General features: G+C 51.6%; 1 pseudogene; it reads right to left on the bottom strand.

The window, feature by feature from the left end:
* Nucleotides 1-8,469: 8,469 nt before the first annotated feature.
* Nucleotides 8,470-9,435, bottom strand: LOC139684093 (olfactory receptor 14A16-like; annotated as a pseudogene).
* Nucleotides 9,436-15,572: the final 6,137 nt, after the last annotated feature.

Consider the following 15,572-nt stretch of genomic DNA (forward strand, 5'->3'; position numbering starts at 1 on the left):
GGGGAATGAGCTGACTCTCCCTTAATGAGCCACCATCCCCAGGGCACTCAGGGGTCTCCTTGTCATGTCCTTCCAAGTACTGAGCTGCCCTCCTGCATGCAAATCTCTCCTATAGCACACTGGTGTTACCTGAATGCCCCATGGAGAAGCACAGAGATGTTACAACTGAGGAAATGCTGTTGGGTTTGTCAAATGAACTCTGTGTGTCTTTTACAGAAGTCAACCTTCATCAGAGATCTTCAGAAGGACTGAGACATTTAGTGATCCCTCTGCTCTCAGCACATTCTGGTTTCTTCTCAGGGTACATGAAAGGGTGATTGTCCTCTGATCCCCAAAGGTGCAAACACAGGGCCATTTGGAGTGAGCCTGTCCAGCCACTCACCTTGCCCTGAGCCACAGGAATCCCTTTGCCTCCCACACCTCTCAGTGGCTCAGGCCGAGTGCAGCAGAAAGGCTGGGAATTTCTGACCTCAGAGAACCAGGCATGGAATATGGGTAGGAAAAACAGTCCTTTAAAATTGGAAGTGCAGATGCCAACAAGCCTTTCTGCATTAGGAGTGATTGCATTGAAAAATCCTGACTGTTCAAGCCAGTCCTTCTGCCACATGAACACAAACCCACTGTAGTGGGGCAGAGATGGCTCCTCCAGGCCCAACACACACAGGCCTGACAGCTCATGGCACACCCAGACAGTGCAAGGGGAGCTCAAATCAGAAACCTGGATGAAGGATTTTCCCAGAGAAGGAAGAAGGGTAGATGAGTCCAAGTGAGACAGTCTATGGGAAATGGCACCAGTTTAGCTCGAAGCAGCCTGTCCTGACTTGTCCCTGTCTTTTTCTACATCAACAGGTCCCCATGCCCAGAGGCAGCAAATGTCCAACAGCAGCTCCATCAGCCACTTCCTCCTCCTGCCATTGGCAGACACGCGGCAGCTGCAGCTCCTGCTCTTGTGGCTCTTCCTGGGCATCTTCCTGGCTGCCCTCCTGGGCAACGGCCTCATCATCAGCGCCGTAGCCTCTGACCACCACCTGCACACCCCCATGCACTTCTTCCTGCTCAACCTGTCCCTCACAGACCTGGGCTCCATCTGCACCACTGTCCCCAAGGCCATGCACAACTCCCTCTGGAACATCAGAACCATCTCCTATAAGGGATGTGTTGCACAGGTCTTTCTGATTTTCCTCGTAGTTGGAGTACAGTTTTCCCTCCTCACCATCATGTGCTACGACCGCTACGTTGCCATCTGCAAACCCCTGCACTACGGGACCCTCCTGGGCAGCAGAGCTTGTGCCCACATGGCAGCAGCTGCCTGGACGAATGTGGTTTTTTATGGTTTCCTGCACACAGTCAATACATTTTCCCTGCCCTTATGCCATGGCAATGCCCTGGGGCAGTTCTTCTGTGAAGTGCCCCAGATCCTCAAGCTCTCCTGCTCACATTCCTACCTGAGAGAACTTGGGCTTCTTGTGGTTAGTGGGGGGGGTTTTGTGGGATGTTTCATTTTCATAGTTTTCTCCTATGTGCAGATCTTCAGGGCTGTGCTGAGGATCCCCTCTGAGCAGGGAAGGCACAAAGCCTTTTCCACGTGCCTCCCTCACCTGGCTGTGGTTTCCCTGTTTCTCAGCACTGTCTTCTGTGCCTACCTAAAGCCCCTTTCTCTCTCCTCCCCAGCCCTGGACCTGATCCTGGCAGTTCTGTACTCGGTGCGGCCTCCAACACTCAACCCCTTCATCTACAGCCTGAGGAACCAAGAACTCAGGGATGCTGTGAAGAAAAAGATGACTGGTTGCTTTTCAGGAACCAGAGACTGCTTGCTTTCCTCTGTCAATGGCCTGTAGTTTATGTCATGAGAGATGAATCTAACCTCATTTACCATTGTTTTTTCCCTTTCTAATATTATTGTCTTCAATGATATTTCATTATTAACTTCATTCTACTATTTAGCTCCCCCATTTACTGTGACCCAGCCCAGGGACTGCCCTGGGCATCCCATCATAGGGGCTGTTCCCCACCCTGGATGCTCCTGACCTGGGCTGGGGCTGCACAGGGAGCTGTCAGACCATCTGTGGGCCAGTGGGGCACAAAGGGGCCACAGAGTCACTACCAGGGGGTGGGAGCAAGGCCAGGCACAGACAAGGAATTCCTGGGCATGGCCTGAGCTGTGCATGTGGAACTGTGGGAAAGGCAAAGCTCCCCTGGAGTTGGTGGCTGCAGGAAAAGTCAAGAGCCAAAAGAGCCTCAGTGGCTGTACTGGAGACCAAGGCTGAAGGAGGGAAATGCTGGGCTGCTGTGGGATGGGGAGGGGGATTTAATTCCAGCAGACACTGCTGTGGTGCTGAGGGACTCCGTGGCTTCTCTGCCTGAGTCTTTACTGGAAAGGTCTCTCAGGCCTCTGTGCTCAGGGAAAGCTTGAGGGAGGAGGAGAGCCCATCTTGGCAGGAACCTCCTGCAATGCCAGAGGACAAATGGCAGTGTGTGCCCCTGCAGGGGCCTCCCCTGGCCATGGCACAGGCTGGGAGCTGCCTGGCTGGGAGCAGCCCTGTAAGGCAGCTGTGGGTGGGCAGGAGCTGGGCAGGAGGCAGCCGTGTGCCCTGGCAGCAAGGGAGGCCAGGAGCACCCTGGGCTGTGTGACCAGCACAGCAAGAACGTGGGTCATCCAGGTTGCTGAGGCTGGGGAAAGCTGCACAAAGAGCTGTGATGTTTAGAAATGTTACTGTGTTTATTTTTTCTCTGGGCAATGAAGGGACTGTGCCTCTAAGCATCACCAGTTCCCAACCTCCCAAAGAACACAAACCTGATGAGTTTTGGTTCCTACTTCAGTGGCACTTGGATCTCCCTCCATGCTCAGAGCACAGAGCTCCCTTTTCTCACCAAGTTCTTGGAAATGAAGAGACTGAGGACACAGGACAGGCTGTGGGGATCAGTTGCAGAGCATTGCCACGGACTGGGGGTACTTGTGACCCCAGTGCAGGACCTGGCACTTGGTCTTGTTCAACCACATCCAGGTGGCCTGGGCCCATCGATCCAGCCTGTCCAGAGCCCTCTGCAGAGCCTTCCTGCCCTCCAGCAGGTCAGCAATCCCACCCAGCCTGGTGTGATCTGCAAACTGACTAAGGGTGCACTCAATGCCCTTGTCAAGGTCGTTTATAACAATAATTGAACTAAGCTGACCCCAACACTGAGCCCTGGGAACACCCCTCGATGTAACTTGATTCCCCCCCACTCCCTTGGCTTGATCATCCAGCCAGATTTTTACCCAGTAAAGAGATGCTGCAGAAAATGTTTGATTAAGTTCCTGGAACCCCAGAATATTTGGGATTAGAGCATTGCTGATGCCCAGGACAATTCTTATCCCCTCAACAAACACACTCCTCCAGGTGCCACCCTTGTCTCTTGGGAAACACAAAGGGATTGGACGGGAGTGTTTCACTGACAACAAGGAGAATTTTGGATGGGTACCTTTACACACACAGATATTGATGTGTCCACTCATCTCTGCCTGTGAGTGTGTGTGAATTGAGTGTGGTGTGAATCTTGTTATTGTGACTCTGCAGTTGAGTCACTGTTAAAATTGCTAATCAATGCTATTGAAGCAGATGGTAACTGTCAAATTGGTCAATGGTTAAGGGCTGCTAATCTCTTTTGCCCTATTTTGTATCTGATTCCTTTTCACCCTGGCCCTCTTGCATTTGAAGTGTCTGTGTAAATCATCCCCATTCATTAAAAAATAAATATTTTTGTCAGGTCCATATTGAAATTTTCCTTCTTAACTAAACTACAAATAATACAAGTCTTGAAGACCTGAAGTCAATTAAAGGAAGAGAAAGAAATTGATTTTTCTGTGCTTTAATGAGCCCTACTGTGTATTTGGAGATGAGTTCATGGTCCTCAGGAACTGATAAAACAATGAAGAAGTTCTCAAGAAGTCAGAAGCCAAACTCCAAGTCTCCTGAAGCATCAATGGGCCCCACTGAGGGCAGGCACTGACAAAGCCTCCCCAGGGACTCGTTAGAGCAGATCCTTGGAGGCCCTGATTGCAGGGAGACAAAGGCTCTGTGCAGGCACCTGGAAAGCTGAGAAAACCCTGGGTTTCTTTGAGGAAGCACAAAGGCCAAGGCCTGAGTCTCAGGCCCTGGGCCAACAGGTCCTGTCCCTCACTGCTGGCTCAGGGCTGTTTGTGGGGCAGGAGGGGGTGAGGGTGTGAAATGACAAATGTCAAAATTTCTGCAACCCCTCCCAGTCTCCAAAGGGAGGGGTTAGGGAGAAACAAGGTGCAGACCCTCAAAGGAAAGTTCCTTGTGGTGGCCTCAGTGGCAGAGGTACCTGTCAGAGTGCTGGGGACAAAGCCCTGGGTGCCTTTGTGCCTTCCAGCCCTGCCAGAGCCCTTGGCCATCTCTCCTGGAGCCTGTCCTGCCCTGTCCCTGCTGCTCCTCTGGCCTTGCAGGCTGCACACACCCATCCTGCTTTCCCACCCAGCCATCCCAGCAGCATTTCTGTGCCCTCACTGATGTCTGTGCACCCATCACTGCCTGTTCCCTGGAACACAAAGCCATGGCATGCTCCAGACTCTCTCTGCGTGACCTCTTGCACCACAAGGCTCCCCTTTGAGGGATATTTCTATTTCCTCACCTCCACTCTGAACATTCCAAATCTGACTATGTGGCTTTCTTTCTCATTCCACCACCAAGAACATCTCCATCCTGCCTGATCTCCTCTGGCCCAACTCCAGTTCTTCTTCATTCCTCCCCAAGATGAGCCTCATAGACAGACAGACCAGTCCAGAAGTGTTACCCCAGGGCTGAGTCCAGAGGGGTGACAACTTCCCTGTCTGGGTGGCCACACTCCCCCCAAGTCAGCCCCACGTCCTGTTGTCCTTATTAACTTTCATCCCGAGCCCCTGTGCCTCAGGACATCCCTCACAGAGCCCAGGCCCTTCTCCTCAGGGTCACTCCAGAGCTGTTCATGTCCCTGCCCTCAGCTCTGGGTCATTGTGCCCCCAGGGCAGGACTGGCCTCTTTCCCTTCCAAAACTCCATGAGGTTTGTATTGCCAGAGCCCAGAGCTCCTCAGGGCCCCTGAGAGGGACTCTCAGCTGGGGCAGCTCTCAGTGTGTGTGCACAGGGGGCTCAGCTGCCTCTGGGTGCCCAAGGCTGCTGCTGCCTGGCAGGGAGGTGACAGATGGCACCTGGCAGCCCCTTCCCAGCCACAGGCCCCCTGAGATGCTGAGGCACAGCTGACTCCTCACAGCATTGCCACCCATCTGCTCCTTGTGTCCCACAAGCTGATCAGGTCCAGGTCACCTCACATTCCTCTCCCAACACCTTGTGCCTGCTCTGGGCCCTCAAGGTCCCTGCCCAGCTCCCAAGGGCTGTGTGGGGGTCGTTAATTGTCAGGGGTTGGTGTTTAGAGGTTCGTGTCAGGATTAGGTAGAAGTTTAGGGAGGTTTGGTGTTGTGCTGACAGGGTTGGAGTCATGTTTAGGGGAGGAGCTTTTTGGTTCTGTTTAGGATTAAAGCTTGGCTTTCATACTAAGAATGCAGGTTTGGGATTGGGGCATTAGAGTCTAAATAAGAGTCTGGAGTTCTGTCTTTGGGCTTTTCCTTCGAGGTCAGATTGAGGTTGGCATTGAGCAGTGGATTCCTTTCACTGGGAGAGGCAGCACTTTTAGGTTGGGGCTTGAGGTTGGAAATTGGGTAAAGGTCTATCAGAGGTGTTTGCACAGTCAGTGTTTCAGCACTCTCAGCATGACCTGAACATGTTTTGAAATCATCAAAATGTTTCCTCTCTTTTGTCCAAGCTCCCCTTTCCTTCCCCAACTGTCCCAGTTCCTCCCAATGTCCCCAGAACTTCCAACTGGATGGTCTCAGCTTTGTGATGACACTGCAAACTCATGGAATCAAGGGGCCATTTTGACACTGCTGAGTGTCATGGAAATAAAGTGACCCTGGGACACTGAGGAGCCTTTTCAGATCCAGGGGCAGTTGTGACGCCACAGGACCTGATGGAGCCAGAGGAACCTGGGGACACTGTTCAACCTCATAACTCCAGATGGCATAGGGACACTGTGGAGCCTCATGGAAACAAGGGGCCACTGTGACAGTGCAGGACTTCATGGAACCAAAGGAACCCAGGAACACTGTGGAAAAGCATGGGACCAAGAGGCCATTGGACATTCAGGGCCTCAGGGAAGCCAAGGGGCCCTGTGACATGGAGTAACCTCATGGAATCAAGGGGCCATTCTGACAGTGAGGAACTTGATGGACTCAAGGGGCCACTGTGCCCCTGCACAGTCTCATGGAACAAAATGAACCCTGGGACACAGTGGAACCTCATGACATCAACGGTCCATTGTGACACTGCAGGGGCTCATTGAACCAAAGGAGTATGGGGACAGTGAGATATCCCATGGAATCAAGGGGCCATTGTGACATGTGAGTCCTCGTGGAACCAAAGGAACCCTGAGGCATTTCAGAACCTCAGGAGCCAAGGGGCCAGTGTGATCCTAGAACTCCAAGGGATCAGCAGACCCGCTGCCTCCCCCCCACCGCCACATGGACCGGAGTCGTGGCTGCTCCTTGGGCCCCTCTGGAGTCAGCGTTTGCTTTGGCAGCAGAACTTGTCTTGGATGAGATACTTTCCAGATTTTGCTTTGCCCCCTCTCTCCCATGGTTTTATTTTTTAATCTTGTTCCCCCAGGGGAAAAGGGGAATGGGAAGCACAAGTTGATAACCATCTATACATAAAAGGGAGTTGAGGGCGGAGAGACAAAGTGATTTCTCTCTCTCTTGTTGCTTTGAACTCTTGATATTGTTGTCTTTGCTGCTGTATTTCTTCTCACTAAACTGCTACTTTTTCACTTAATACCTCCTCTTATTTTGTCTCTCTGTACTGGTGGTGAATAAAAGGGGAGTGAATTAATTTTATAGGATTTTCCACCACAATATTTTTCTTTAAGCCCAGACAGGTTGCTCAAGGCCTCCCTGAAAGGTGGCATCAACCACAAAGGACTTGAACAAGCATTTGGTCCCATTGTATAGAGAGATAATAAAGATGTTCTACAGTGGTATTCAATGGCTGATCACTGGGAGATCTCACCAGGATGTTTCTGCCAAGTGGAATTTTTTCTGTTGATTTTATTTGACACTCTTTGTTCAGCCAAATTCCCACCCACCACAGGTTCCACTTCTTCACTCCAGCTCTCACCAATCTGGCCATAAGGACACCATAGAAGACCATGTCAAAGCTCTTGCTAAAGTCTTGGCACACAACACCCCCTTTTTTCCATCCCACATGGGTTCTGCACTCCCTCCCTTGTCCTTCCAAAACCTGGAGATGGCTGCAGAGGACTTGCCATATCCCCTTCTCTGCTGAGCCTGACCAGTCTGGAACTCTCTCAGTCCTCCTCCCTGCCCTGTTTGCAAACTGGTTCCATCTCTGCTTTTCCCAAGTCCCCAGGAATCTCTATGATGGCTCTGGCCTTCCCAAGGTGTTTGAGAAAGGACTCACAATGACACTGCCCACTCTCCTCAATATCCCTGAAACCAAAGGCCTTTTCCATATCCCACAGTTCCAGTTTAGTGCCCACAACACAACACAGACCTGTCCAGCTCCTTGGGGCCATTCAGAAGGGAGGCAGCAGGGATTTCTTCCTACAGGAACACCACCCTTTGTGCACTCCATGGCTGCCCCGAGACTTTCCCTGGTGCCTTCCTGCCCTGAATGTTTCTGGCCATCAGGCTGTAGGTGAGAGGGGTGAGCAGGTGCTGAGGATGATGTAGAACAAGGGCTGTGTCAGACTCTCTCAGGAGGGCTGTGCTGGGCAAGGCTGAGGATGCTGCAGAAAACAGTGGCACTGGTGAGGTGAGAGGGGCAGGTGGAGAGACCTTGTGGCTGCCTGTGCTGGGCAGGAGCTGCCCCAGGATGGCAGCTCTGAAGCACACACAGGTTGCCAGTGTGATCAGGAAGGGGAAGGCTGGATCAGAAAATCAGGCTTGGAACACAAAGAGCAGCAGTGACATGGTGTCACTGCAGGAGAGTTCCAGCACTGGAGCAAGAATGCAGAAGTGGTGCAGTATGTCAGGGCCATAAAGGTGTCTGGGACAAGAAGGAAATGATGACTGTGGGTGACAGGACTCCCAAAGGCCAGGGTGCAGCTCTGCTGGAGACAGAAATTCCTTGTTTATGTCTGGCCTTGCTGTCACCTCCTGCCAGTGGCTCTGTGGCCCCTTTGTGTCCCACTGCCCATCAGATGGTGCCACAGCCCCCTGTACAGCCCTAGCCCAGCTCAGGAGCATCCAGGGTGGGGAATGGCCCCTCTGGTAGGATGCCCAGGGCAGTCCTTGGGCTTGGTGACAGAAATGGGTGTCCAAGTAGAAAAATGAATTTAATAATGACATTTCATTGAAAACAGTAACATCAGAAGAGGAAAAACAGTTATAAATGTGGACAGACTTGGTCTCTCATGACATACACTATAAGCCATTGACAGAGCAAAGCAGGGAGGTTTTGGCAGCTGAAAAGCATCCAGTGATCATTTTCCTCACAGCATCCTTGAGCTCCTGGTTCCTCAGGCTGTAGATGAGGGGGTTGAGTGTTGGAGGCACCATCGTGTACAGAACTGACACCACCAGGTCCAGGGATGGGGAAGAGATAGAAGGAGGCTTCAAATAGGCAAAGAAGACAGTGGTGAGAAACAGGGAGACCACAGCCAGGTGAGGGAGGCAAGTGGAGAAGGCTTTGCGCTGTCCCTGCTCAGAGGGGATCCTCAGCACAGCCCTGAAGATCTGCACATAGGAGAAAACAATGAAAATGAAACATCCCAATAATAGAAAAGCACTAACCACAAGGAGACCAAGTTCCCTGAGGTCAGAGTGTGAGCAGGAGAGCTTGAGGATGTGGGGGATTTAACAGAAGAACTGGCCCAGGGCATTGCCATGGCACAGGGGCAGGGAAAATGTATTGGCTGTGTGCACCAGAGCATAGAGACAGGCACTGGCCCAGGCAGCTGCTGCCATGTGGGCACAAGCTCTGCTGCCCAGGAGGGTCCCGTAGTGCAGGGGTTTGCAGATGGCAACGTAGCGGTCGTAGCACATGATGGTGAGGAGAGAGAATTCTGTTTCAAAAAAGAAGAGAAGCAGAAAGATTTGAGCAGCACATCCCATGTAGGAGATGTCCCTGGTGTCCCAGAGGGAATTGTGCATGGCTTTGGGGACAGTGGTGCAGATGGAGCCCAGGTCTATGAGGGACAGGTTGAGCAGGAAGAAGTGCATGGGGGTGTGCAGGTGGTGGTCAGAGGCTACGGCGCTGATGATGAGGCCGTTGCCCAGGAGGGCAGCCAGGAAGATGCCCAGGAAGAGCCACAAGTGCAGGAGCTGCAGCTGCCGCGTGTCTGCCAATGGCAGGAGGAGGAAGTGGCTGATGGAGCTGCTGTTGGACATTTGCTGCCTCTGGGTATGGGGACCTGTTGATGGAGAAAAAGACAGGGACAAGTCAGGACAGGCTGTTTGAGCTACACTGATGCCATTTCCCATAGACTGTCTCACTTTGACTCATCTACCCTTGTTCCTTCTCTGGGAAAACCCTTCATCCAGGTTTCTGATTTGAGCTCCCCTTGCACTGTCTGGGTGTGCCATGAGCAGTCAGGCCTGTGTGTGTTGGGCCTGGAGGAGCCATCTCTGCCCCACTGCAGTGGGTTTGTGTTCATGTGGCAGAAGGACTGGCTTGAACAGTCAGGATTTTTCAATGCAATCACTCCTAATGCAGAAAGGCTTGTTGGCATCTGCACTTCCAGTTCTAAAGGACTGTTTTTCCTACCCACATTCCATGCCTGGTTCTCTGAGGTCAGAAATTCCCAGCCTTTCTGCTGCACTCGGCCTGAGCCACTGAGAGGTGTGGGAGGCAAAGGGGTTCCTGTGGCTCAGGGCAAGGTGAGTGGCTGGACAGGCTCACTCCAAATGGCCCTGTGTTTGCACCTTTGGGGATCAGAGGACAATCACCCTTCCATGTACCCTGAGAAGAAACCAGAATGTGCTGAGAGCAGAGGGATCACTAAATGTCTCAGTCCTTCTGAAGGTCTCTGATGAAGACTGACTTCTGTCAGAGACACACAGAGTTCATTTGACAAACCCAACAGCATTTCCTCAGTTGTAACATCTCTGTGCTTCTCCATGGGGAATTCTGGTAGCACAAATATGCTGTAGGAGAGATTTGCATCCAGGAGGGCAGCTTAGTGATTGGAAGGACATGACAAGGAGATCCCTGAGTGCCCTGGGGATGGTGGCTCATTAAGGGAGAGTCAGCTCATTCCCCTGTCACACACACTGCCCACAGCCCACAGGTTAGAGGAAAGCTTTAACATTGCATTCCTAAGGACACACCTGCATGACAGGAATCACAAGGGCAGTGCCTGACTCAGATGCTGCAAATCCCAGAGCCTTACTGAGAGAACAAGACAATAAGAACAAGATCAGAATTGTAGAGAAACAGAGGAAAATATTGTGGTGCCTTCTCTGAGAGGCCAGGGCAGAGACAGCAGGCACTGAGGACAGTGTTACCCTGACCCAGCTGTGCCACCTCACAGACACCAACAGTGCCCTCCTTCCCACAGCAGTTCTCCTTTTAGCTCCCCTTCATTCCCTGATCATATCCCTGCTGCCTGGACATTTTCCTCCTGGCAGGTGCCTTTTCCCTCTCAGCACTCCCAGTCCCATCCCACCCTCTGTGCACTCACCCCAACCCTACAGAAACCTGCCTGTCTGCAGGGCACTGCCTGGGGCATGTTCTCTTTGCAGGTGGGAAAGGGCAGGTCACAACAACCCTGAGGGGCCCAGAAAAGGTGATCCTGGTGCTGTCCATAGCTGAGGCACTTCAGGAGGATCCCAGAAGACAGACTGGCTCAGAGTTACACATCAGCAGTCTCAGTACATGTTCAACCATTGTGTTGATGGTCCTGGTGTGTCCCTTCCAAGTCAGAAGATTCTGTGATTCTGTGATTACACCTCCTATTGTGCTTCTCTCATCCTCCAACAATCTCACTCTGCTCCAAGGAGGAGATTGAAAACACACTCAGGTAAACTTCTTATCATTACAGTAATCCCTGACTTACCTTGTTCTCAGGAAGTGTCCTCCAGAGCAGTCCCCAGGCAGATCTGGAGCTGTGAGCAGCCCTGACCCACACAGCACCCTCTCAGCAGCAGGACCCTGCCCTGCTCAGGGCTGCTCCTTCCTCCCACAGCTTCTCCCCAGACCTGTGAGCAGCTCCCCGGGCTGGCTGAGAGCTGCCCCTGGCAGGCAGCAGAGTCCCTGCCCCAGCACAGCACCCTGGGCTGCAGGACCCTGCTCTGCACCACAGCCCTGGGCCCCCCTGGCTGCACACCCACCTTCACAGACCTGCAGCACACAATGGGAACAGGGATTGCCTTGCTCTGTCCCTCGGATGGTGCAGGAGGCAAACCCAGCTCTGCTGTGTGGCCACCTCCTCTGCACTGGAGGAACTGGGAGAGTCCTCCAGGAAGGTCCTAAAAGCTGTGGGATGTGCCAGTTTAGGAGATCCCTCCAGGAACTGAAGTTTATCCTCCTTAAAGTTTGACTGTTTCAGAGTGATAATTTCTCCTCTAGTGAGATATAAGCAAGCTCTCCTCTGTCTTCTTCCAAACTGTGCTTAACTTCCCTCTCACTGCTCTCCTGTGCCCTGGGTGTCTGCAGACAGTGCCCTGAGCCCTGCTGGGCTGTGCACAGGAGCTGCTCCTGGGCAGAGCTGTCTCTCTGCAGCACTGCCCGCTTGCCAGGAGCTCCCTGTGTGCCAGGAGCCCGGCCCAGCTCAGCATCAAAACAACAAACCCTGGTGGGAGTTTGGTCCTGACTCCCTGAACATCAGGCCCTGAGTGGAACTTGAGGAAACCTCACAGGAATTCAAAGTCGTGTTGCAACTCCAAAGTTTCTTGTAGTTTGAATGGGTCTCACTGAGGGACACAAAGGAGAAAATGTCCCCAGGTCCCAGTTAGAGCAGAAAACTGGAGGTAGTGCTGACAGCTGGGGACAGGCAAAGTAAAGCTGGCTCTGACGCTGAATAAACCTGGATGTGTTTCACTAATCCAGAGGTCTAAGCCTGGACCACGTTAAGGAAATGTCACAGCCATGCCACCCAGTCCCTGGAAAGGGAGATCCTGTCTCTCCCTCTCATTCCTCAGAGCTCTTCCTGGGGCACTGGGATGTGGGGATGTGCAATGCCAAGGGCAGGACGATGGGGTGGCACCTCCCAGGTTGCTGAACAGGGACAAGGAGGCAATGAGGCCCCAGGGCTGCAAGGCTCACTTGTCTCCTCATGCCATCAGTGGCACACACAGCAGCCATGGCCAAAGGCCTGCACAAGTTGGCTCTGTCAGGGCCTTTCAGCTTCTGCACATCCCTGTCTCCTCTCCAGCCCAGGCTGTCCTACAGTGTCCATGCCCTGCCCCTTTCCCTGCAGGCTGTTGTCATCCCCCTGACTCCCCCACCTGGCTGGCACCTTCCTGCACTGACATCTCTCCTTCCTCACTGGCTCTTCCTTGGAATACAAAGCTTTCAGCTGATATAGAGTCCTTGGTGATGTTTTGTGTCAGTGGACTTGTTTTGGGAGTGAAATTCCTTTCTCCATCTGTCCAGACTGGACCTTCTTGGATGCCCTTGGTGACATTATTTCTTTCTCTTTCTATTTTGTATTATTAAAATAAAAGCTCCACTATCGCTGAAACCACCATTGTGACACTGCAGAACCTCTTGGAGTCACAGGGTCACTGTGAAATCTCATGGATTTAAGGGGCCATTGTCACAGGACAGGGCCTTGTGGAGCATAAAGGACCAGTGTGACACTGTGGAACCTCATGGGATGAACGGCCCAGTGTGACACTGCAGAGTCTTATTGATCCAAAGGGATCATTGTCACTGTGTGCAACCTCATGGAATCCAAGGGTCATTGGGACACTGCAGGAGGTCATAGAAGCAAAGGAATTCTGGGACATTGTGGAAGCTCATGGAATGAAAGGAGTCTTGGGACACTGTGGAATCTCGTGGTGTCACGGGGGAAATAGAAGTATCAGACAGAGTTTATTAGAGAAGCTGTCTCATTGAGCTGAGAGGTGCAGAAAAGGCCCCCTTGCTTTCCACACTCCTTCTGAGAAAGCAGCCTGAGTGTGACAGGATCCAATCTTAGCCTCAGGTTTACTCTGTGGTTGAAATTTAAGGAATTAAAGAAGTAGGATCAAATCACATTCTCCTGCAGGTTTTAATGATGGCAAATCAGATACACCTGTATCAAAATAACTATTTCTTATGAGAAATGAATAGACAAAACAACAGACAAGTGAACAGATGAAAATTCTTAATCATTTACTTCAATATTTACTACACTGTGGAAAACTAAAACCCTACCAGTAGAGTATTTTATAGCATAAAAAATTGCAGTGCTCTGTATCAAAGCAGTTATTTTAAAGCAGTTGTAACAAAGCCAGCAAAGAGAAAAAAATCATTAAACAGAAAATGACATTTCTCACCACTCAATTAAAGAAGGGGCATCTCTCTTCTTCCCTTAACCCCTGGACAGTGGCCATGAAGAACCCTCCTTCTTCATGGGAGAAGATCCACACACTTCAAGGCAGTCTGTGGAAGGATGTGCCATATGAGAGTTGGGCTGGGATTTAAAGTTACACAGTGAGGGATTGCAGGTCCTGTATTTCCAGGCCAGTGAGCAGCTTATCTGTCAGCTCCTGTTTCAAAAAGCAGGATGTGTATTTGCAGTTTGGTGAACCAGGCTGGTTTTAGCAGAATTCAACACCAAACCAGCACCTTGGTGCCAGCAGTAACTCAGCACACAGAGCCTGCACTGTTTGCATTCTCTGAGCAGATTCTGGGCCTGATCAGGGTACAACATCCCGTCACTGTCCATAAGGCTCTGCAGAGCCACAGTGGCACCTTGATGCCATGAGGTTCCAAAATGTCCTGGGGTTGATCTGGTTCCAGGAGGCCCCACAAAAGACAAAGGCCCCTTGGTTCAATGAGATTCTGAAAAGTCTCAGTGTTCTCTGTGTTCCCTGAGGCCCTGCAGTGTCATGGTGGCCCCATATCTCCAAGAGGTTCCACGGTGTCCCTGTGTCCATTTGGTTTGGTGAGGCCTCAAGTGTCACAGTGGCCCATTGACTCCTTGACGTTCAGAAACGTTCAGATTTCCTTTGGTTCTATGAGAATCTGAAGTGTCACAATGTCCCTTTGGTTCCATGAGGTTCTGTGGTGTCACAATGTCCCTTTGGTTCCATGAGGTTCTGTGGTGTCACAATGTCCCTTTGGTTCCATGAGGTTCTGTGGTGTCACAATGTCCCTTTGGTTCCATGAGGTTCCACACTGCACTTGCAGGAACACACATGGGTGGATGTTGCCCCACCTGCAGAGCTCCCTCCAGCTCTGGGGTCCCAGCACAGCAAGGACATGGAGCTGTTGGAGAGAGTCCAGAGGAGACCACAAAGATGATGAGAGGGATGGAGCAGCTCTGCCATGAGGAAAGGCTGAGAGAACTGGGATTGTTCAACATGGAGAAGAGAAGGCTCTGGGGTGACCCTAAGGGACCCAACAAGAAAGATGGAGAGAGACTATTTACATGGGCCTTGAGTGACAGGACAAGGAGAAATGGCTTCACATTGATAGAGGGGAGGGTTAAATGAGATATTAGGAAGAAATTCCTCATGGTTAGGGTGGTGAGGCCCTGGTACAGGTTGTGCAGAGAAGTTCTGGCTGCCCCATCTCTGGAAGTTCTTCAAGGCCAGGTTGGATGCGAAGCTCAGTCCAGTGGAAGGTGTCCCTGTCCATGGCAGGGGGCTGGAATTAAATACTCTTTAAGGGCCCTTCACACCCCAAAATTCTATGATTCTGAGACTGGTGGGTGATGTGATGGTTGGGGCTGTCTGGGTACAGACACCATGAAATAGTGGTGTTTTCCATTGTGGGTGAAGGAAGGAGGGGACAGCAGAACTGACACCTTGGACTGCTGGTGGGCAGACTTTGGCCTGTCTGGGAGAATGTTTGAAGGAGTTCCTTGGGAGTCAGTCCCGAAGGAAAAAACAGTTCTGGCAGGCTGGAGGTGCTTAAAGAAGGAAATCTCAAAGCTCCATGAGCAGGCTGTGCCAAATGGCCCTCAGAAAAGCAGGTGTAGAAAAGACCTACCTGGTTAAACAGAGAACTTAGGCTGTAACTCAAAGGATAAAAGAGAGTGGACCACCTCTGAAAGAAGGGCCAGGAAAGTTGAAGGGACTACGAGGATGTGATGAAGTTATGGAGGGGAAAAACTTGAAAGGCCAAAGACAAGCAGGAACTGAATTTGTTCACTGCACTTCAAACCAACAAAAAACGTGCCTCTAAATCCCTGGACAGCAAAAGGAGGGCTCAGGAGAGTCTCTATCCTTTTCTGGATGCAGAGGCAGCACAGTGTCAGGGGAGGAGGGAGAGGCTGAAGGTGTTAGTGACTTCTTTCCTCAGTCTTTAACACCAAACCCAGTCATCCTCAGGATACCCAGATCCCAGGGCTGGAAGTTGGTGATGGGGAGCTGAG

This window comes from Pithys albifrons, chromosome 31 (assembly GCF_047495875.1).
Source record: "Pithys albifrons albifrons isolate INPA30051 chromosome 31, PitAlb_v1, whole genome shotgun sequence".
NCBI classification, from domain to species: domain Eukaryota; kingdom Metazoa; phylum Chordata; class Aves; order Passeriformes; family Thamnophilidae; genus Pithys; species Pithys albifrons.